General features: G+C 31.7%; 1 long non-coding RNA gene across 1 annotated transcript; it reads left to right on the top strand.

Annotated features, from left to right (window-relative positions):
* The first annotated feature begins 12,301 nt into the window (after positions 1 to 12,301).
* Positions 12,302 to 24,781, top strand: LOC143051464 (uncharacterized). The gene is made up of 5 exons (XR_012970787.1): positions 12,302 to 12,546; positions 15,173 to 15,303; positions 16,434 to 16,530; positions 18,589 to 18,753; positions 23,922 to 24,781. It is a non-coding gene; the product is annotated as an uncharacterized LOC143051464 (long non-coding RNA).
* Positions 24,782 to 25,194: the final 413 nt, after the last annotated feature.

A 25,194-nucleotide genomic window follows, 5' to 3' on the forward strand; every position in this document is an offset into this window, starting at 1 on the left:
GGTTTCGTGTAATTGAACATATTTCTTATGTAATTCCACCTTATGTAATAATGCTGTATTTTGATTGGATGAGAACCATGGTATTTTTCACCAATTTCTATTTATTGAGATTTTCTTTTCTCTGCCGGGGTATTTGCCATTAGGGAATTCCATATGCCGGGGTATTTGCTAGCAAATTCCATGGCAGATGGGAAATACCCTAGCAAATACCATGGCAGATGGGGAATACCATGTCTAAAAATAACTCAATGAATTATTTCTGTTCTAATATGACAAATTCATGGTCATTCTAAATATATGGTTCCAGATGAAATATTTAGGATAAAAAGCATCATTATTGAATTTTGACCGAATGACGTAAAAATTCCGGGAATGACGTCATAAATAAAACTCAACGAATTGTCAACCGGTCACATAAAACTGGAATCCACAATAGCTCAGCTGCAGTGTATACAAAAATTATACATTCAAGTCGAAATTTCATATGATACTTGATTATAATAAACTCTCTGAGGTGGAACATTCGGTGGAATTAAACAATTATATCATGCTTACAAGGGGTATTTGCCAAAAATACCGGTTTCGAGGTAATCAAATTTCCCTCGCCTAACGGCTCTGGAAATTTGTACCTCTCAACCGGTATTTTTGGCAAATACCCCTTGTAAGCATGATATATTTGTATAAAATTCCAATAAAACTTCACGGATAAAATTTCAGCTTGCAGAAATCATCTTCTGGTGGTTTAGTATGCTATGTCGACATCTTAATTAATTCAAAACAATTCCAAAAATTAACACAAGAGGGGTTAGGAGGTCGGTCCCCAAAATTGTTAATTTGTACAATAAGATGATGGGTTGGGTAGATCTGTTGATCAACATATTCAGTCCTATGACCCTGATTCACGTTCTCTTTAAATGTGGAAGAAGCTTCTCGTCATGATTTTGAGAATAATTGGTACAAAAAAGATTCTTATGTATTCGAATATCTCAGTCCATACTAAATCAACGGGTTTTTTTCAGGTTGATCATAATAGATATATACACTAATAACAGAAATTTAAAAATTTTCCCGACAGTTTTATTGGAACAGGATTAATTCCATATTAAAATATGCAGAGTATGCTTAAAATAAACTATACAGGTTATGCTTGAAAAAAACTATGTAGGGTATGCTTAAAGAAAACTATGTAGGGTAGGCATAAAGAAAACTATGTAGGGTATGCTTAAAGAAAACTATGTAGGGTATGCTTAAAGAAAACTATGCAGGGTATGCTTAAAGAAAACTATGTAGGGTATGCTTAAAGAAAACTATGTAGGGTATGCTTAAAAAACTATGTAGGGTATGCTTAAAGAAAACTATGTAGGGTATGCTTAAAGAAAACTATGCAGGGTATGTTTAAAATAAACTATACAGGGTATGCTTAAAAAACTATGTAGGGTATGCTTAAAGAAAACTGAGCAGGTTATGCTTAAAGAAAACAATGCAGAATATACCTAAAGAAAAAATATGAAGGGTATGCTTAAAAAAAAACTTAACTGGAACACATTTAGATTGGGTTTTTATTACTAAATCCCATTTCTTTTATTCAAGCGTATTAAAAAGCATATGAATATCTGAATTCCTACTTACAATGTTCTTGCCACTTTCTCCTGCTTGGAGGTGTAATGTACTTGATACAGTTTAACTGTGCTAGTTAATATTAAGGGAAAGTATAAAATACAAGGCGAAGAGATTGACAGAAACACCATAAATGCAACTCTTTTCAACTGGAACACATTTATGATAGGTTAATATTTTTACAATCACTATTTTATTTTATCTCAGCTTCAAAAAAGCATATGATCACAGTGATTCATACTTACAATGTGATTCACACTCTTTCCTACTTGATAGCTTAATGTTGTTGATACAATGTAAATATGAGTTCGTAACAAAATGCATCTGAATGGTTTATGCAATATCTATTGAACGATTTTATGATTTTCTTTAAAACTTCACTGAATAACATTCAAAAGGTGCGGATATTCAATGGGTAGTCTCGGTCAATGCACATGTATATGTATAAACCATTTGAGCATGTAATGTAAAATAATCAATAAAAGTTTACTCACAATGTGTTTGCCACCTGCCTCTATTAGCATGTTATCTGTAGCGGAAGCTTCCTGAAAAAGAACAAAGGAACATTGATCAGTTAAGGGGTACTTGCAGTTTTAAAATACAAGGAGACCAGAATGACAAACACACTCAAATACTATTCCACTCCTGTTCTTTATCTAAGGAATTGAAAATTTCCAATGAAATGCAATAAAACGGCTGCCTACACTAGAAGTAAATTTTAATAAAGATTTAATGATTATAATATTTCCTAACTGCGGTAATGTAATCCAAAAGTAGTAACATTTGCCGAAAACAATCGATTTATTGACAAAGCGGTACTGATTTACATAAAATGGGTTATATTCGCCACAAAAAAAAAACATGGTAATATTCTATGAAAACGGTATAATTTTCTATTCAAGGTATTATATTTCTTACTGCGGTAATGGGGTTACATTTAGCTTAAAAAAGTTATTAAACAACATAAGCGGTACGAGTGTACACAAGATGGATAATATTCGACAAAATGAATATAACTTCTTGAATTAGAATAACACAGAGACGATGATGTTATTATATATTTACAACGTAGTTAATTATGTATAAGTATGTGAAAGGAACAGACAATTTATCATTTATATTATATTTATTTCTCATTTTTTGTATAATTGTATTTGCTTGAATTATCCTTAGCATAACTGTTCGCATCTTAACACCAATCATTATTAATTTAAGGTTTTCTGTTGTTATTTTATGTGCCTTGTGATCAGCTAGTGATTGTGCTATTTGTGGTTTCTTTCCAAGGACAAAAAACGACACAGTTTTTCTATATTTCGTGGCATAGAAGTTATCCCCAACAGGTTTTTAGTATGAATTCTAAAGCTCTGCTATATTTTCCAACCAATGAGGTGTTTTATCTATGTCCGAGCCATGTTATGAAGTAGTTATCAAAGGTACCAGGATTATAATTTAGTACGCTAGACGCGCGTTTCGTCTACATAAGACTCATCAGTGACGCTCATATCAAAGTACTTATAAAGCCAAACAAGTACAAAGTTGGAAGAACATTGAGGATCCAAAATTTCAAAAAAATGTGCCAAATAAGGCTAAGGTAATATGTGCCTGGGATAAGAAAATCCTTAGTTTTTCGATAAATTCAAAGATTTATAAACAGGAAATTTATAACAATGACCACATTATTGATATTATATATATATATGTGTGTGTGTGTATATAGTGTACAGTTAAATGTGTCTAAAAACGCTAAGGGCAGGTCTCCAACTTAACATATCTTGCTGTATAAGAGATTATCTACAAACCTGTTTGATTCTGTCAACCATTTCCTCGACCTGTTCATCACATCGTTTTCGGATTTCTGATGACTCATCAAATGGTGTTAATCCTTGCGTTGGTGCTAACTGAAAGACAAGAATATGTTCACATAAATAAAAATATTTCAAATTATCAAATTTCACTCCGGTCACTTTCTTCCATATTGCATACGATTACTTTTGGAATCCCCTGACAAACAGATTTCATGTATATTTTGAAACTACTTGTTCTTATCCCCATACCATTTCTCCTGGAACAGCACATAAGGGTAGATTTTTAAAACAATTCTGATGAGATCTGCCCTAATAACTTAACAGATTTTTTTATATGAATTTTTGGTATACCTCCAACAACGACTCATGAAACAGCTCTCACAAATAAACAGAAAAGAAGACTGTTTATCAAATGTTTCTATGATTTGTGTTGAAACTGACAGAATTTCTTGGATTAAGAATATGATGTCAAGAATGGTTACGACGTAAAAAACTACTCTCTATTATTTTCATTGCTTGTCTCTAAATATAAATTTTATTATAATACAAGAAACATTTTAATTTTTGATAGTAGAAATAGTGAAAATATAGCTAAATGTATCTGTTTGTAATGAACCATTGTATATAATCTATTGCTTAATCAATAATTTACATTATGATAGTAGTATTTAGCCTAAAAAGTCAAAACAATTATGTTGAAAAAGCTCATATAGGGTAAAGGTTAAGTTTGTAAAATAATATACACTTTACAAAAGTATTTAGAATAAAATGGTATGCATTACTGAATCTCACCGCTGGATAGTAGTGAAGTTCGTTCATCAAGGATTCACTTAATTCTTCATTGACATCGTCTAACTCCCGCACTACATTTGCATATTTCTGTTGGAAGTCCTGCGATACAGGCTGCTGTGGAGCCTTCTGTTAATTAGATTATAAACAATTAACCCATATGTTCTCTTTACCTATGATTTGTCATTTAGAATTCTTACGTGACGTTTGATATTCTATTTAAAAACAAAAGCTTCGTAAAAGACTAAGTATATCAATAAATAATATAATTTTGTATGTAACGCGTCTTCTGATTGGCTGACGTCGTTTTGTTCTTGAGCTCATAGACATAATTTAGTCATGTGATCGTAACGTCATCATCGTTTTTTCATGGTTTATTCCGGTTAAAAATGGAATTTAGGATTAAATCATTCGAAATAGCTGTAATACTGTAGTTGTACTTATTTTCGCGGTGTACTTATTTTAACAAATTTCGCGGTTGGCTTATTATCGCAAAAATAAGTACACGCGAATCTAAATCAAACCTTTCAACTAAAAGGCAATAATTATAAAATCGCGAAAATAAATACCCGCGAACGTGTTTGAAATACACAATTCGCGAAAATAAGTACCCGCGAAAAAAGTACAAGTACAGTATTTTATCTGTCTATTCGAAATAACATAACAAAAGTGGTGCTCACTTTAAAAGTGTGCACCACATTTTTGATGTTATTTCTTCATAGACAGAAAAAATATTACAGTTATTCTTTAAAGAAACTAAAATGGCAAATGAAAAAGAGGAGTTCCTGTGATTATTCTCGAGATATGAGCCATTAAAAGTTGGCGGGAAATAATTCTCGCTAAAGTTTTATGCATTGACTAGTTTAATCATATGTTATCAATTTGTAGAAAGAAAACAAGGTGTTAGTGGGAACATTTTTTTATGGCACTATATTGATAAGACCAGAGGAGCTTACATCCTTAAAAAAACCTTTTCTCATGATTATCCTACAGAACAACTGTTTTAAAATTTCGCAAAATAAATCTAAACATGTACGGTCTATTCATTACATTGTTTAAAATTTCAAAAAATTCAAATTATCATTCTCATTTTGGTATCAACTAAAAAGGACAAAAGCAGACAATTTCTTTCCTACAATCAGTGCCTTTTTCGGTGGAAAAGCAATTGTAGAATGTAACGCAAACTGACTCACAAATAGTAAAATCGATATAGTTAAGCTATAAAATGAAATTCCAGTGAAAATACAAGTTATAGAAATAATAATAAAATGAAAGGGCGACACAACCATACATTCAATTTTATGACATTACAAGTACGAATTGGGTCCTCAACTTCATGCTTTATTTTGCCTTTTTGCCTTTTTTTTAATTGATTGACAATGATGAGTTGTTTTGTAGATGAAATGTGGGTCTGATATACAAAAGTATAATCATTGTACTTATATTAATTTTTAATGAACAAAAAAAAATCAGTTCATAGGAATAAGGTTAAAAGCTGTTTCTATGAAATTTATTGATTACGATAAACAACCTTTCATCCACTGAGTAAAATAATTAATTCAGTTATATTTCCATAATTTCGCCTCTGTAAATATGAAATATATAAAATCTTGTCCTAGATGTCCCAGAAACAAGTGAATTATCCAATTTCTAACACTTTGGGTTCGAAAAACTATGGTGGTCTAAAAATACTAAAGTTCAGGTCAAGCAATTTACGTGTATCATGTGATCAGCTTGGTAATTCATTTCCTTCAATTCCTGTATCAATTGCTTCTTAGTTGTTAATAGTTTTGAAATCTTTGTCTGAAAATTGAAAAACAAAATAATTGTCAAATATGTAGTTAATACAGTTCAACTTTGTGTTAATAACAAAATGCATCCGAATGGTTTATGCAATATCTTTTGAAAGATGTAATGATTTTCTTTAAATCCTCAATGAATTAATTCAAAAGGTGCGGGCATGCAGTTAGTAGTCACTGTCCCAAGTCAAATGCATCTGGCTTTTGTTAGTCTTGTATGATTTTTTATTTTAGATACTTGTGTATACTTCGGGGTTTAGTATGGCGTCCATAATTACTGAATCAGCATATATTTTTGTTTTGGCCTAACCCTAACCCTGGCCAGCTGAACAACTTCTCCAGGTGCGGGAGTTTCTCGTTGTATTGGAGACCCATCGGTGGCCTTCGGCTGTTTTCTGCGCTTATGTCGGGTTGTTTTCTCTATGACACATTCCCAATTTCCATTCTCAATTTTTTCATATGAGTATAAAATGAAGAAATTAATCAAAAAAGGTTTACTCACTATTTGTTTGACGACTGTCTCTTTTTGCAAGTTATCTAGTGTAAAATCTTCCTAAAAAGGAATTAAAAATTTATTATACCCCTCCCCATTTGAAATTACGTGGGTATTATTTTATAGAAAAAACAGATATCTAAAGATGTAAAAAAAAACTTGCACGAAATCGTGATATACGTACAAGGAAAATACGAAAAGATACCCATATGTCAACATATCATTTCTATAAATAAGATTTTCAAAATCCGACACACGAACGGATGAAAGGATATTGAAAATTAAAAAAATAAACCTCCCAATTATCAACAACACATGATAATTATCAACCGAATTAAACTTTTAAGACTATCCATCTGACAGGGTTCATTTGACCCTGCATATCAGCAATAAGTAAACTTTGTTTTGGGTAAAACATTTATTCATTGATTTGTTGATGTTCAATACCACGTTCAGCGCTATTTGCTATTTATAATTATTAAAAGAAGCCGAACTGCGCGGACAGTACATAACTTCGATAGAAAAACTCACAATCCTGGTCAACTCAGATAGGACTCGAACACACCTGCAACTTGGGATTGAGTAAATTGATTATAAACATAAAATATCAAGTTGAAATTGGTGCTCCCTATTGGAAGGAGGGAATACAGCAAGAAGAAGAACTAAAGTGAAAGTAGATGGGGATTTCTGGAAAACACCAACATTCCACCACAACATGGAAAACGATTTTACGAGATCGAATCAAATTCTTGTTGCCAGAGTTTCAAGAATTCCTAAAGCCAACTGATGTACTTTTCCATATACAGGGCTCCAAGAAAAAGTTCGTGAAAATGAAAAAAAGAGATTAGTGAAAAATGTTATATTTAGGCATTTATAATCCGTTGCAACTAACAAAATAAATAACTAAATTAACTCTTAATTTTCAATTTTTAATAATTTAATTTTTGAATGTAACGCGTCTTCTGATTGGCTGACGGTGTCTTGTTTATTATCTCATAGTCATTAAATTGTCATATGACCGTGACGTCATCTAATATAACATGAAAGACAAATATTCACAACTTAAAACATTTTTAAGTTCACATATAACGAATATCAGTCCTTTATATTATTGAGAGCGTTTGTATCTTTACTTTAAATTATAAATGTGTTATAATTTTTTCAATAAAAACGTAACTTTCAGACCTAAGCAAAATGGAAAATCAACTTGTCTAAAATTTAATTTCAAGAGTTATTTTGAATACCTCTATTATAGACCTGTTTGTAAACAAAAAGTGCAATCTTAAATATTCTTTAAAATGATATTATTTTCATAATTTGTGTACTGTTTCGTAGCTACGAAACTTCTTTTAAACACACATATTTTTTGCAATTTTAAATGTTTCCTATAGACATTCCAGTTTGTTTACTTTAAATACTAGAAAAATCTCATTTTTTTCTGAATTGGAAAACCATTTTTATCGTTAAAGATTAGACAGTACTTCACATATGAAGGTACAACTCATGTTACGTAGTGGACATTTTGATGCGTTACGTAGTGGACAAAACCGTTTCGTAGTGGACAAAAAGTTTCGTAGTTGACATCAACCCTATTATATGTTAATAAAAACATAATAAAAATTACATGAAACTAACCCTTGTTATTTGTTTTGCACGAATATAATTGAAAAAAGATTAAAAAAAAGACTGCATGGTAGTGGTAGTGTCCACTACGAAACGTTTTTTTTTTCCATACTTGTTTCGTACAGGACCGTTTCGTAGGGGACATATTCGCATGTTTTATTTTTTTCCCCACAATCCCTATATTGCAATAGTAACAAGACTGATTGTATTCATCAAAGCATTTATTAAGCTGTACACTGATATTTTTGTCATAATTTTAAAACCAGATACTGAAGGAGATTTGACCCGTTTCGTAGTGGACATTAACAAAAATACGGTATCAATCTGGTCCATTTGATGTGCTCAATTTTTCTTACCAACAATTTAGTTGCCGTTATAAAAGCATCACTTCTTTTGTAAGACCCTAATGTCTTGCAAACAAAAATTACATTGATTTTATAAAACTGTTTATTAGCAAATTTTAATGACTTCGTTTCGTAGTGGACATTTTGTGAGGGACACACCTTCTGAAATTAAAAATCCTATATTGAAAGCTGTTTATTAAAATATGTTGGCTCTGAACATACTTTTGAATTATTAAAGAACTTATGTAAAGTAAAAATAACATTTATATCTTCATTTTTTTACGATATTTTAGAGTATGAATGTTGAACAGGCGGTCTAGGGACATGCCATTTTGGTTGTTTTGGACCATTCAGGAGTCAATATCTTATCAATCCCTCTACAAATAAACTGTTTCTTTGCTTAAAAATGTTAAATCTAATTCAATGTACTGACTGCACAAAAAATTACTTGCAAAGATCAAACATAATTTTTTTAAAGTGGCTGGGACAAGAAAATACGTTTTTATTGAAAAACGCCCATATAACTGTTTATCTGATTTAAGTTTGAAGCGTGATCCATTAGAAATAATCATGTATTTATTTATATTTTCCCTAATGTTTTCTTTATATTTGGTAAACTAATCAATGAATAGTTATATGAAATAATAAATGCAATTTAAACCAAAAAACGTGCATCATACTTGTCTTCTTTTAAGAAAAAAAAACCACAAGAATTATTTCATAATACCGCTTTTTTGGTAAAATTTTACCGCAGTACGATATTAATTTAAGGTATATTTTTACCAATGTATATGCGTTCGAGTATTCATTTTAGTAACAAGTATATACAATTTAACTTACAAATCGCATGTTTCATTAGAATCCTTAGTAGCAAGGTTGTCCCACATTTAATTTGGTTTTCGTACAAAATACAAAAACCATTAGAAATATAAACAAATAAAAATCTTAATATACGAAAAGATTACCGATTAAGTTCGTGGTTGTACACTACAATTAAAATTCTAAGAACTGAATGCTCCTTTTTGTAATTTTATAGGGTTGTAAAAGCGTTCAACGCGCGCACATATGAAGCTCTGACGTCAACGTGATTCCCCCTCTTTTATAAAACAAATCAGTTTCTATCATGACGTGACACTTTACTTTTTTTTTTAATCTTATAGATCACGTGTGCATACCATTTCAGATTAAAATGATCTATTTTTTTAACGTTTTTGCTATTCAAACGTCCAACGGACAATGATAACGATTGTTAATGATACAACTCCATTTTTCCATAGACCTAATACAAATGTTATATACTTAAGAATACCGTATGGCCTTCAACAAAAGCAATACCGCATAACCAGCTATGACAAGGCAATGAAAAGCAAAAATGTAAAACTTTTAAATTATTTATTTGATTTATTGGATATTGAAAAATAATGATTTTTCAAACTAGACCATGGGAAAAACAAATAACAGTTTAATTAAGTTGTAATCAATATTTGAAATCATATAGTAGTTTAGATGATACATTTACTTGTGTATTGATTTTCAAACTTTGATTTTAAACAAATACACTTGAATTCTCATCACAAACCATTCAAAAGGAATAAATCATGTCTAAACTATAATATATGTTACTCTCACTGAATATTACAATATATAGAATGGAAGGTATACTTGTACACTCTAGTGGATAGCTGTCTCATTGACAACCATGCAACTTATGTGAACTTTTAATGAATGTGGGTTTTTTCTTTAATTCTAGCATGATAAAAACAACTATAATGAAAGCAGACTTTTATTCATTTATGGTTTATTTCATCGGTATATTGGGTAAGTGAACTATAATTCTAGCATGATAAAAACAACTATAATGAAAACAGACTTTTATTCATTGATGGTTTATTTCATCGGTATATGGGGTAAGTGAACTATAAGACATATCGTTTGAAATATTTATGAAAATAAATAGTACCTCTATTCTACAGCCTTTATTTCAATTATTAATTACCGAAACAAATGGCTGTTAAAGCAATTGACTGTGTAAAACATCAAAAATTGGACTTTACAAATGAAACGGGTTTAAAATACATGGTCTAGTCTATGCGGAAGCTCCTTAACATACTGATGAGCCATATATCTAATCTTCGCAGAATAGAAGTCTTTACTATTTAGACGAAGAAATCGACAATATTTTTACTCTTTATTATATTTAAAATCAATAGATATTCAAGAGCTATCTTATTGTTGTATAGACAACAGAAAATGATAATAATAATAAACATGAATATGTTATTGAATCAAATAAGATCACAACTAATGACAAGTGTCAATGCAAACCCATTTACCTAGGCAAGGTTTGCATTTCATGTATTTTATATAATTTCCCAGCTCTTTAGAAACATGACAAAAAGTGTCTTGGTGATGGTGATGTGTTTGTAGATCTTACTTAAATGCATATTCTGGCTGAAAACAATTATTTTAATCAATAATGAACTTGGTCCAGTAGTTACAGGTTGACCGTTATGGAATAACCGTTTCACAAATGATATCGGATATATTCCTTACGTCGTAACTACAATCCCCTTCCCTTTCATGAATGTGACCTACCGAATTAGACTATTTACCGGATTTGTAATCACATAAGCAACACGACGGGTACCACATGTGGAGCAGGATCTGCTTATCCTTCCGGAGCACCTGAGATCACCCCTAGTTTTTGTTGGGGTTCGTGTTGTTTATTCTTTAGTTTTCTATGTTGTGTCATATGTACTATTGTTTTTCTGTTTGTCTTTTTCATTTTTAGCCATGGCGTTGTCAGTTTGTTTTAGATTTATGAGTTTGACTGTCCCTTTGGTATCTTTCGTCCCTCTTTTACAGAGGAAATATACTGTTATGTTTTCAAAAAGTATTAAAATTTAGAAAAATTGTTAAAAAAAATTACTATAAAAGGCAATTACTCCGTAAGGGGTCAAATTACCATTTTGGTCATGTGACTTATTTGTAGGTCTTACTTTGCTCAACATTATTGCTGTTTACAGGTTATCACTATCGATAATAATAGTCAAGATAATAACCAAAAATTTTCATAAAATCACCAATTTAGGGGTAGCAACCCGACAACGGGTTGTCTGATATTTATTTGACCTCATGGTCTTCGACGATGTTGAGGTCTCCTATAATGACATTACCATAGGGTACATATCTAAAACTAGATGTGTCACAGTCTCAAGTAGAAAGGATACTATTTTCTATATTTACATCTGATGTAACTGTTTTATAATTAGAAATCAGCTTTTGCTGTGTTTTTTTATTTAATACTGTGAAAAAGTAGAAAGTTTTATGGACATCAAGTGAAACAAATAAAACCAAAAGGCAGTGTTGACATAAAAAATCACATGAGGTAGACATGTTTACAATTAGTTTTATATAGTGAACGCTGATTTTACATCAAATGTGTTATCATCTGTACAATTTTTGTCACCTGCACATGAGAATTGTTCAGATGAGTAAACTACAGTTATATGCGAGTTTTATACAAGTGAGAGGTCAAGCTAAACATTATTCTAAATATCAAACCAGGTTACATCCTCTATTTTCTACATAAGGAAATGCCTGTACCAAGTCAGGAAAATATGAAAGCAGTTTTCCATTCCTTTGATGTTTTTCCGGTTTTCGTTTTGCCATTTGAAAAGGTACTCTGCTTGAAAGTCGAAATTTTTCTTATTTTACTATTTCTTTTCATGTACACGTAATTTAGAGATATGCAGCTACGTATTTTATATTAAAAACAAACAATAAATAGCAATTCGATTACTATTTTACTTTTACTTAAAAAGGTTCAAGAATTGCGGTGGATACCAACCATTTTGCCGAAGATACATCCCTGTACGGATTGAAATTCACCACAAATATTGTATTTAATTACAATACAAGCAAACTACGATGTGCACATACGTGTATGAATCAAGCTGTGTGTAAGAGCTGGATATTCTCGGGAACTCAGTGTACTGGATATGACACAATATTCAAAACCATTATTGACGGAAACCTCCTGTCAGATGCCAGATATTATTACAGCACGGAGAGACGTAAGATATGATCCATGTACCTCTATTAAACACGCTTGATTTCAAATATCAAATGGTTGATAAAGCGATTGACTATGTAAAACATATGTACAATGTAACGCGTTTGTCTGTTTGTCTTTTTCATTTTTAGCCATGGGGTTGTCATTTATTTTAGATTTATGAGTTTGACTGTCCCTTTGGTATCTTTCGTCCCTCTTTTATACAAGTATGTGTTCTAGTCTGTACGAAAGCTCCCTTACCTACTGATGAGCCATATATCTGATTTGTACTTTCTTTCAAATCCTCTTTTCTTAAAGTAAAATTGCATGAAAGACAAAATAAAGCTGTGTATTTGACATGCTTTCAACGGTAGAACTATAATACAATAATGTTATCTTATTGTTATAATGGCTGCGTAACTAACGAATGTATATCGCTAAAACGCATTAGCTTTCCATCGCCCCATTTTTTTCCATTAAAATGATTCAATGTCGTCAGCTTATGTAGCAATAACACGAATTGAGTTTAAACGTACTTTATAACCTCAATAATAAAAGTGACCACATATATTAGACAACTGAGTAATTTCGTAGATACAGCATTAGATACGTGATGTTTTTGTCTGTTCGATCTCAATTGACACACAGATTTCTATTAATAAAAGTGCGAACACTCTTGCCGTTCGGTTGGGACAAAAGCTTAGTTACCCACTAACTAATAGATAGCGACATCTCCTAAATAGATATGATAAGGGATAATGTAAGTCAAAAAGTAAGCTTGTTGGTAGGATGTCAGGAACTCTACTTCACTCTTTAAAAATTTCTTCGAATCGTATTCTTATGCAGAAGCCTTTTTCACCATATGATAGCAGTCGATAGCTTTTCTACTTTACTATGCGTTTTTGCAAGTTTTCGAAATTTGTTTGTTTTGAACCAATTTGTAGATATCTTTCTATTTTTTTTTTTTTTTTTTTTTTTGCAGTCAACTCTAAAACCCTATTTTCGAAGCTTCAAAAACTTTTTTGGCAGTTGTTTAACGTTGAAGAAACACACGACATTGCAATGCCACCTTAATCTAGATTGTTTTATTTTGTCCTTTATGAACGTACCTTTATCATAGATGAGTCTTACCCCTTATCATTATGCTCATAGCATTTCTTCATAGGCACTTTTTTATTGAACATTGTCATAATTTGGAATGAAAAGTGTTACATGTACAAGCAAGAATCAAGTTCTTAATGCTCAAATTTATGCGACTGTCATACAAGTGAGATGTTAAGCTAGCAACAGCACCAGGTTGAATCAACCATTTTCCGCATAAGAGAATGCCTGTACCAATATGACCCCAATAAAACGAGATTTTTAAGTATTTATTTGGATCGTGTATATTAATGTAATAACACCGAGATCTACCAGTATTTTTCCGAACTACAAATATGCATAGGTTTTTCGGCTTGTGACATATATTTGGAAATAGATCCACCAAGACTATGAAAAAGTGAGAGCCGTGGTGTAGTGGTTAGTGCATCGGACTACTGACACAAAGGTTCCTGGTTCGATTGCCTTCGGGGTTGAAAATTTCGGGCACTGAATTTTCGGCTCTCCCTTGACACCATTTGCGAGTATGGTCTTGAGAAAACGATGATAGTCCGTCGGAATGGGACGATAAATGGCTGACCCGTGTTAAGAGAGAGCCATATCTCTTGCACGTTAAAGACACCCTTGAAGATTTCGAAAAAGAGCAGGCTAATGCCGCTACAAAGCAGCACTCTATCCGCGAAGTGAAAAGGGATTAATATAAGTTACAAAACTTGTTTCCCAATCCAATATGAATAAATATGTTTAACCTTAAAGGCACACATAACATGCATACGAGGTCATATATATATATATATATATATATATATATATATATATATATATATATATATTTACAGATCTAAAATAGTTGGCTTGATGTTTAGACGAGTTGTATATACATAATGCACACAGCCATGTATCACCATCACTGCTGGTGATCCGATGGATAAATCTGTTGTAGAGTTGTCACTGGCTCAGACGTACTTATAAATATAATTATTTTCTGTGAATAAACTCATCATAGATACTTATCATGACTGCATCTTACATTAATTTGTAGGATCTTTTACTATAGATAATTTAGCTTATCTGTAAAAATAACATCTTCATGCCTTATATATCGTGTACTGTATTACGACGCTAGATTAAAACTGACGTGGAAAGGTAACACCCAGCCACCGAAATCTTCATTTTTTATGAACCCCAGGTGGTCGTGTGGTCTAGCGCACCGGTTACAGTGCAGGCGATTTGGTGTTACGATATCTCAGAAGCATGGGTTCGAATCCCGGCGAGGGAAGAACCAAAAATTCGCGAAAGCAAATTTACAGATCTAACATTGTTGGGTTGATGTTTAGACGAGTTGTATATATGTATATATTTATATTTGTAATCGATTCCTTGCACTGTTATTGTCTGTTTAATCATACTGTACATTGACTTCAGTTATTTGTAGCATTTTACTTCAGTAGTTAAAATCCAAACATATAAAAGAAAAACAATCAGAACATGTATGAATATAGATTTAAACATTTGCAAGTTAAAACTTAAAATTCTGTCTCTCCCTACAGCCACTATCTTCGACTGTTCTGATCTTAAAAGTATGGGATCACCTAGTGGAATATACAAGATCTACCCAGAAAATGTTCCGAATGGAGTCAGTGTCTATTGTGACATGGATAAAGATGGAGGAGGCTGGATCGTAAGTTTTCAGTTTGTATAAAACATTTTGGATGATTAAATGAATATAAGCAAAGCCTCCATGGCTAAATCCGACTGTTGAGTCACTTAATAAATTGTGATTTACATTTGTCATACATGTCATTAATGATGTCATAGGAGATATTTAGAAAAATTAGCATGCTTTTTACCAATGTTTTTACTTTATTATCAGTAAGTAAACAAATTGACCGACAAAGGCTTTCAGCCCAAAAATCATAAATGTTTAATGTATTCCCGGCTATGTTTATGCTCGAACTATTTGCAATCAAGTTCGATCAGTAAATCGGTAAATGTTGACCTATTTTTGTTTTATTATTATAAAGCTCATTCAATGTCTGGTCATGTACTTTTGGGTTTTTGTTTTTTTGTAAATATAAACATCCTTCAAACGTATCAAATCTTTAAAAAATATCAATAAAAGTTCGTTTGTGAAAAGGTATAACAAAAAAAAATTCAAGGCGAACTCAAAAAGGGGAATTCTATAAAAATAAATCTAACGCTTCCAATAACGAAACAAAGGAAAATCTTCAGCCGTATTCCTAACTTGAATAAGAATGTTCGAAGAACCAACGATTTATTACGGCTCCTGTTCTTCAATACTTGGACGGAAAGAAACGACTATGTTTCATTCACAGAAATAACAATAGTGAATGTGAATGATTGATTACAAATTTTAGTTGATTTTAATAATTGTCCAATACAAAATCTGTTTTCATAAACATCTTAGTTGGTATAAACCACGACATTTCGTGTTTTATTTGGAATATCAATGAATGAATTTGCCATTACAAGAGAGGAAGGTAAAGTTTGCTATAAAACAGTTATAACCCAACATATTCTTAATAAGAAAATGTCTGTACCAAAACAGGAATATTGTAGTTGTTACCTATTCGATTTGTGTGTTTGAACTTTTGATTTTGCCATTTGAATTTTTCTTGGAGTTCCGTAGGTTTGTTATTCTACTTTTTACACTGTGCTGATTTTTATGTTAAGGCTAGTGACTTTCTCGGTCTATTTGAAAGGTTAAAAAAAATAAAAATGTAATAAGAAACAAAATTTAATATAATTTAAATTACACTTTTCTAAAATAACATAACGATTTGTTTACAGGTTATTCAAAATAGATTTAACGGATCTGTTGACTTTTATCGAAATTGGAATGAGTACAAGGAAGGGTTTGGGGATCTTAACACGGAGTTCTGGTTAGGTAAGTAGTTTATAGACGTCTATGTAGACATCTATTGACATTGGAATGAATACAAAGATGGTTGTGGTAATCTTTATACTGAGTTCTGGTTAGGTGATTAACTTATAACCTTTCAATCAGTTTAATTGAGGTCTGAAGCTGACATGTCAGTAACTGCTAGTAGTCCTTTGTTAATTTATGTATCATTGTCCTTTTTTCAGTTACTTTTGTTACCTATTCTGAAATCGGATTTGGACTTCGTTTACACTTAATTTTACTGTATGTTTTGTTTTTTCTACATTGGCTAGAGGTATGGAGGGATTGTTGAGATCTCACAAAACATGTTTAACCCTGCCGCAAATTTGCGCCTGCACCAAGTCAGGAGCCGCTTGCCTTTGTTAGTCATGATCAACTATTTACACCACTGGGTCGATGCCACTGCTGGTGGACATTTCGTCCCTGAGGGTATTACCAGTCCAGTAGTCAACATTTCGGTGTTGACATGAATATCAATAATGTGGTCATTTTTATAAATTTCCTGTTTACAAAACTTTGTAATTTTCGAAAAACTAAGGATTTTGCTTATCCCAGGCAAAGATAATCTTAGCCGTATTTGGCACAACTCTTTGGAATTTTGGATCCTCATTGCTTTTCAACTTTGTACTTGTACTTTAAAAATACTTTGATATGAGCGTCACTGATGAGTCTTATGTACACGAAACGCGCGTCTGGCGTACTGAATTATAATCCTGGTAGCTTTGATACTATTATTGAATAAAGAAACACAACATAGATACTATAATAAACGTTCTCGACTCTTTGATCAACAAAATATTATATAAGTTTGAATAAATACTATGTCTAGACAATTATTGTGTATTGTTTATTTATTGTGAACTCCTTATATCCACAGGAAGCAGAATTTTATTTTTCTGAAAGACAAAAACAAATCATGCATAGCTCTTTGAAAAAACCTTCACATATTTTTATGATAGCATGTCACTTAATAACAATCATGTCAGTGACTGTTTTCACCACATCGACACCATTGAACTAGATATTAAGAATACTAGTACTGAACATTTTAATCTCTTTCTTACTTAATAAACACAAAGGAATGACTTTAAACTCTGTATTATGACAGATGGCCTGACTTGCCCATTTCTCCGCAGTACATTGTATGACATCGGTAAACGTCTACATATCTTGATAAAACATTACGCTTCTTCGGGTTCTCATTTTAAGGGCATTTTAATAGAGAACTGCACCTTTCCAAAAATATTCCAACATAGGTTTGGAAAAACTGTTGAAAAAACACTATGACTTGACGATCGCGTTTTCAATGATTGATATTGTTTTTAGCGACGTATCTATATGGTCTTTAAGCTTTCGTATCCTTTATCACAAGCATAAGCACAACCAACGCTGATTAAGTGAGGCTAACAGGGTATACACAAAAAAGGATGAGATACAATATGTGCAGAATAGTGGGCTTAAAAATAAAGAATAGAGATGATTACACCAAAACACTAAGTAAGAATAATGTGATACTAAAAGAATAACAGGCTAAATAAAAAAAGATTAGAGACAAATGGCCTTAGAATTTAAAGAAAACCAAACTGATGAATTCTCCATCCGCATCCTTTTATAAAAAAGAAGATGTGGTATGATTGCCAATGAGACAACTGTCCACAAGAGACCAAAATGACACACACATTAACAACTATAAGTGACCGTACGGCCTTCAACAATGAGCAATACCCATACCGCTAACTACAAAAGGCCCCGATAAGACAATGTAAAACAATTCAAACGAGAAAACTAATGGCCTTATTTACATAATAAAAATGAACGAAAAACAAATATGTGACACATAAACAAACGACAACCACTGAATTACAGGCTCATGACTTGGGAAAGGCACATACATAAATAATGTCGCGGGATTAAACATGTTAGCGAATTTCTGAAAAAATGAAGTACTAACCTCTTTTTCCGGTCCAAACTTCTATTTACAAGATTAAGTCACTTGTCAAGTCATGCAATTGGTTTAAAGTAATGAATTTGATCTTTCCACAGGCAACAGTTATATTCATTTGATAACCAAATTAGATACATATTTACTTCGTTTCGACCTTGAGGATGCAGCCGGTAATAAAGGATACGCTGTTTATAACAAGTTTAAGATCAACGATGAAGACGATGATTTCAGACTTACAGTGTCCGATTATTCCGGAGATTTAGGTAGGTATTATTCGAACAATTCCAGAGAATAAGATAGGTATTAATTGGATAATTCCGGAGGATAGTACTGATCGGGCAACTCCTTAGATTTATTTTTGGTTTTTATCCGGTAAATCCGGAGATTTTTGATTACCAAAAAAACCGGTTAATTCCAGAGATTCAGGCTAGACTTCATCGAAATATATATTTGAGTAGTCTTCAGTTATTTGTAGATAGCGGTAAATTTTCGTCTGGCTACTTCGGAAAAAGTATTTGGTGAGTAATTTCAGAGATTTTGTAGTTTAACTCAATTTAACAATGTGTCACCGGGGAAACGAGGGTGACTTGTATGTTGTGCAACAAGAGCCTGACTGAATGGCCTCTTGTTACTGAAACTGTGTGATGCACCTGATCACACAACGAACGATTGCTGTGAATAGCATTGAGAACTCTGACACTGAAACTCTGGTGAAAACTAACTACTGAGACTCTGGAATTAGCGATGAATAAACCAATAATTCAGCACGGAATACTAATACTTTTATTACAGATGGACTGTGTTCAGTGTAAAGTCCCGAGTCCAAATCTTGCTTATAAAAATTATAAACAAGTTTTTATACACATTTCAAATGACAAGTATAGACATAACAAATAACAATTAATTTGAGTAATATTGTTAACTGACAAAGAATAAACTATTTTTAGAACTTGAAGAATAAATATTAAACGATAATCTGATTATGACAATTAAGAACATATATTATGAATAAGGTAAAATGTCACTTATTAGCTAACAGATTAAAACATGTCACTCAATGTCCAAACTGAGAATTGTATATATATAAAAGCATGTTGATGTCCTGGATACGAAATGTAAATAGAAACGAAATCATAAAACTGGATACTAAGTTTAGCTTTACGATGGTTTATATATAACTTCTTCAATAGTGCAAAACATTAATTACAATAAAAGTTCAACGGTAAATATTCCGGAAAGATACAACAAATGGTCATTCCAATAAATGTTCTATACTAAATACAATGAATGTCACTGTAAATGCACGGCGTCCGTACAGCTTGACCGCTGGTATCCAACTGACCATTGACATAGAAACAATATAAAATGAATTACGTAATCTTACTTATTAATCATAACTACATGTACTAATGAAATTTGTCACGTAATGCTATAAACGAATAATACAATTAAAAACATATATACGACAATAAGAAATAGACAATGCTAGGATTAAAATGGATTAACTTCTTAACATGTAAGCTGACAATTTTGAGAACAATAGTATCTTGCTTTCAGATAAATTTGAATGTCCACGAAATAAAACAAAGTGGAAAATATCGATGTCACAAATGTGTGTATCTTGACATTTCATTAACGGCGTTATGCAGAACACAAATATTCGACTCGCATCGATTAGTAATTCTATTACCATTTAATGTGCTGCCTTTCTTTTAACTTTAATTAACAAAATATAAACAATTAATTGAACGTTTGAATGGTATACAGTAAAATATTCAAGCTATGTGTTATGACTATCTTCTTTTGGCGTTTCGATGATTTTCCGTTAATTTCCAATGGTTATTATTTCGGTAACAAGGTCACATATGAAATTACGAACACATACATAAACAAGAATGTGTCCCTAGTACACGAATGCCCCACTCGCACTATCATTTTCTATGTTCAGTGGACCGTGAAATTGGAGTAAACCCTCTAATTTGACATTAAAATTAAAAAGATCATATCATAGGGAACATGTATACTAAGTTTGAAGTCAATTAGACTTTAACTTCATCAAAAACTACCTTGACCAAAAACTTTAACCTGAAGCGGGACAGACGGACGAACGAACGGACGCACAGACCAGAAAACATAATGCCCCTCTACTATCGTAGGTGGGGCATAACAACACCGTACATATCAACCTTGCGGCTGAGTAAGTCTTTCAAACAATTCGTGTGCACAAAGAAATTACAAAAAGAGGATTTCACCTGTTTTAGGTTCCGACATGTTGAGATCACCGTAACTGCAGTTACGGTGATCAGTTTAAAACCATTGTATTGGTACCAATGTTCCTGGATTCATTTTTATTCTGAATTAACATGTTCCTTGTTTCATATTAATTCGTGTAGTATCAATGCTCCAGGATACATTTTTATCCGTGAGATACAAATGTGCCTTGATTCATTGATACACTTTGGGTACAAATGTTGCTTGATTAATTTTTATTTGTGTGGTACCAATGCTCCCGAATACATTTTTATTCGTGGGACACCAAATGTCGGTGACTCATTTTTCTTTGTAGGGTACCAATTGTCGTTGATTGATTTTAATGCGTGAGGTACAAATCTTCGTAGTTTCATCTTTTTCGTGGGGTTCCAATATTATTCGATTCAGTGGGTACAAGTGAACCTCAACTTCAATTTTTAACGAATTACCTACTTATCTATAAACGTCTTTTTCAGTCTTATGGAAAATCAAGAAATCAAAATGCATGGCAAATAAGGTTCCTCAATCCGAAGAAATAAGTTTAAATAGATAGAGAAAGATGTGGTATGAGTGCCAATGTGACACATCTCCATCAAAATTACAATTTATAAAAGTAAACCATTATATGTCACGGTACGTCCTTCAACACGGAGCCTTGGCTCACACCGAACAACAAGTTATAAAGGGCCCCGAAATTACTAGTGTGAAACCATTTAAACGGGAAAACCAACGGTCTAATCTATATAAAAAACCAGAAACTTGAAACACGTTTAATTTACATGAACAAATGACAACTATTGTACATCAGATTCCTGACTTAGGACAGGTGCAAACATTTTCAGCGGGATTAAATCGTTGTACTGTCACCAAACAGTTTCCCTTTTCTGAAACAATAGTATAACATCACAACATAGAAAAACACACGATAAAATATCAATTGGAAGGCTAAACTCAATTTAAAAACATAAATTAACACACTATGAACGAATAAATTTGATCTGCGATACCTGAATGCAAATACATAGTTTATAAAATTATTAGACTTGTGCAAAAACTTAGAAATAAAATTTCCGCGAAAAATTAAGTTTTTGTTTATTCAGGAAAATCAAAAACCATACGAAATGAACCGAATCACAATATCTGAAAAAAACACTTAAAAAAATTTTGTGGTTAATTTATAATGTTTTATGATTTTTAAGCTGAATATTGCCTAAACAAATATATGTAAAAATGAGGAATTCCGTATGATTGCCAAAGAGACAACTATCTACCAAAGTTCAAATCAACTAGATGTCAGCTATTAAATGCAACCATAAACCCCATACCGTAAGGTCGGCTATAGAAGGCCCTTACATATGTTAAGTGTTAAGACCTCATTAACAGTAAGAAAAACTAACACCTTTTACAATGCCAAACTAGAAGAATGTAAAGGTGTATATATGAATATGTAGTATCGATATGATTATTACCACTTTTACAATGACAAACTAGAAGAATGCAAAGGTGTATATGTTTAATATGTAGTATCGATATGATAATTACCACTTTTAAAATGCCGAACTATAAGAATGCAAAGGTGTATATGTGTAATACGTAGTATTGATATGATTATTACCAGTTTTACAATGACAAACTATAAGAATGCAAAAGTGTATATATGTAATATGTAGTATCGATATGATTATTACCACTTTTACAATGCCAAACTATAAGAATGCAAAGGTGTATATGTGTAATATGTAGTATCGATATGATAATTACCACTTTTACAATGCCAAACTATAAGAATGCAAAGGTGTATATGTGTAATATGTAGTATCGATATGATAATTACCACTTTTACAATGCCGAACTATAAGAATGCAAAGGTGTATATGTGTAATATGTAGTATCGATATGATTATTACCACTTTTACAATGCCAAACTATAAGAATGCAAATGTGTATATGTGTAATATGTAGTATCGATATGATAATTACCACTTTTACAATGCCGAACTATAAGAATGCAAAGGTGTATATGTGTAATATGTAGTATCGATATGATAATTACCACTTTTACAATGCCGAACTATAAGAATGCAAAGGTGTATATGTGTAATATGTAGTATCGATATGATTATTACCACTTTTACAATGCCAAACTATAAGAATGCAAAGGTGTATATGTGTAATATGTAGTATCGATATGATAATTACCACTTTTACAATGCCAAACTATAAGAATGCAAAGGTGTATATGTGTAATATGTAGTATCGATATGATAATTACCACTTTTACAATGCCAAACTATAAGAATGCAAAGGTGTATATGTGTAATATGTAGTATCGATATGATAATTACCACTTTTACAATGCCGAACTAGAAGAATGCAAAGGTGTATATGTGTAATATGTAGTATCGATATGATTATTACCACTTTTACAATGCCAAACTATAAGAATGCAAAGGTGTATATGTTTAATATGTAGTATCGATATGATAATTACCACTTTTACAATGCCGAACTATAAGAATGCAAAGTTGTATATGTGTAATATGTAGTATCGATATGATTATTACCACTTTTACAATGCCAATCTATAAGAATGCAAAGGTGTATATGTGTAGTATGTAGTATCGATATGATTATCACCACTTTTACAATGCCAAACTATAAGAATGCAAAGGTGTATATGTGTAATATGTAGTATCGATATGATTCTTACCACTTTTACAATGCCAAACTATAAGAATGCAAAGGTGTATATGTTTAATATGTAGTATCGATATGATTATTACCAGTTTTACAATGACAAACTATAAGAATGCAAAGGTGTATATGTGTAATATGTAGTATCGATATGATTATTATCACTTTTACAATGACAAACTAGAAGAATGCAAAGGTGTATATGTATAATATGTAGTATCGATATGATAATTACCAGTTTTACAATGCCAAACTATAAGAATGCAAAGGTGCATATATGTAATATGTAGTATCGATATGATAATTACCAGTTTTACAATGCCAAACTATAAGAATGCAAAGGTGCATATATGTAATATGTAGTATCGATATGATTATTATCACTTTTACAATGACAAACTATAAGAATGCAAAGGTGTATATGTGTAATATGTAGTATCGATATGATTATTGACATGAATATTTAAAACTTATTTAACTTTTCTAGGTGATTCATCGGGATTTACATACAACAATAACGCCGTATTCAGTACAAAAGATAAAGGTATACGTAGTAGCTGTGCAAGTGGCCGAAAGGGAGCGTGGTGGTATAAATCCTGTACCTGGGTCAATCTTAATGGTCTTTGGATACCAGGAACGAATTCATGGACATCTATGATGTGGAACAGTTGGAAAGGCAAGGATGGAATGAAAAAGACTTCAATGAAACTTCGCAGAAAATAAAACTAACAGTACATATGACTCGTGGTATCTACATGACATTTTTTGCAGGGTTTTCTTTTTAATCAAATTACGTCTTTTTACTGTGTATTCCTTGAATCTACATTGCGTTTTTTTTTTTTTTTTTTTTTCTATATCTACATTAGTCTTTATGCATGTTTTTTATGATATTTGCATTGTGTGTTTTTAAAGGATTTTCTTGAGATCTATATTACGTCTTTTTCTGAATTTTCTTTCCATCTACATTACTTTTTTACATGGTTCTCTTGGTATCTACATAAAGTCTGATATCAGGTTTTTCTTGGTATTAACTTTACATTTCTATACAGGGTTTTTATTAACAGCTGGTGTCACACGAACATTGATTTGTTACATTTCTATACATGGTTTTTATTAACAGCTGGTGTCACACGAACATTGATTTGTTACATTTCTATACAGGGTTTTTATTAACAGCTGGTGTCACACGAACATTAATTTGTTACATTTCTATACTGGGTTTTTATTAACAGCTGGTGTCACACGAACATTAATTTGTTAATGACTGAATCTCATCATTACGTTATATGTTTGTAGCTTAGATAGTTCAAAGAATTACTGGTTATTATAAATACTTGATAAAAAATATTTAGCAACACACTATATTTTATGTTTTACTATCCTAGAAAAAATATACACGCCACTAATATAATTGACTTATTATTCCCCCTTAAAACAACGTTATAAAACATCCGATGCCAAGGGTGAAAGAAATATAACTACTAGAAATTACTATCGTTTCAAGAACACAACTCTTAACGATCAATGTTTCTGAGATAAAAATTATCCGGGTGCGTTATTGTCTCCTTTAAAAGTAATGTTATAAAGAAAACATCCGTGCCTAAACAATTTCAGAAAAAACTTCAACTGTGAAAAATAATTACACCATTTGTAATTTGTAATATCAAAATTATATAAAAAAATTACCTTGTATATATGATGAGTTAAATTATCATACACAGGTAAATGAAAATAATTTTGTTGTTAAGTATACATCTTTT

This window comes from Mytilus galloprovincialis, chromosome 11 (genome assembly GCF_965363235.1).
Source record: "Mytilus galloprovincialis chromosome 11, xbMytGall1.hap1.1, whole genome shotgun sequence".
Lineage (NCBI taxonomy): Eukaryota > Metazoa > Mollusca > Bivalvia > Mytilida > Mytilidae > Mytilus > Mytilus galloprovincialis.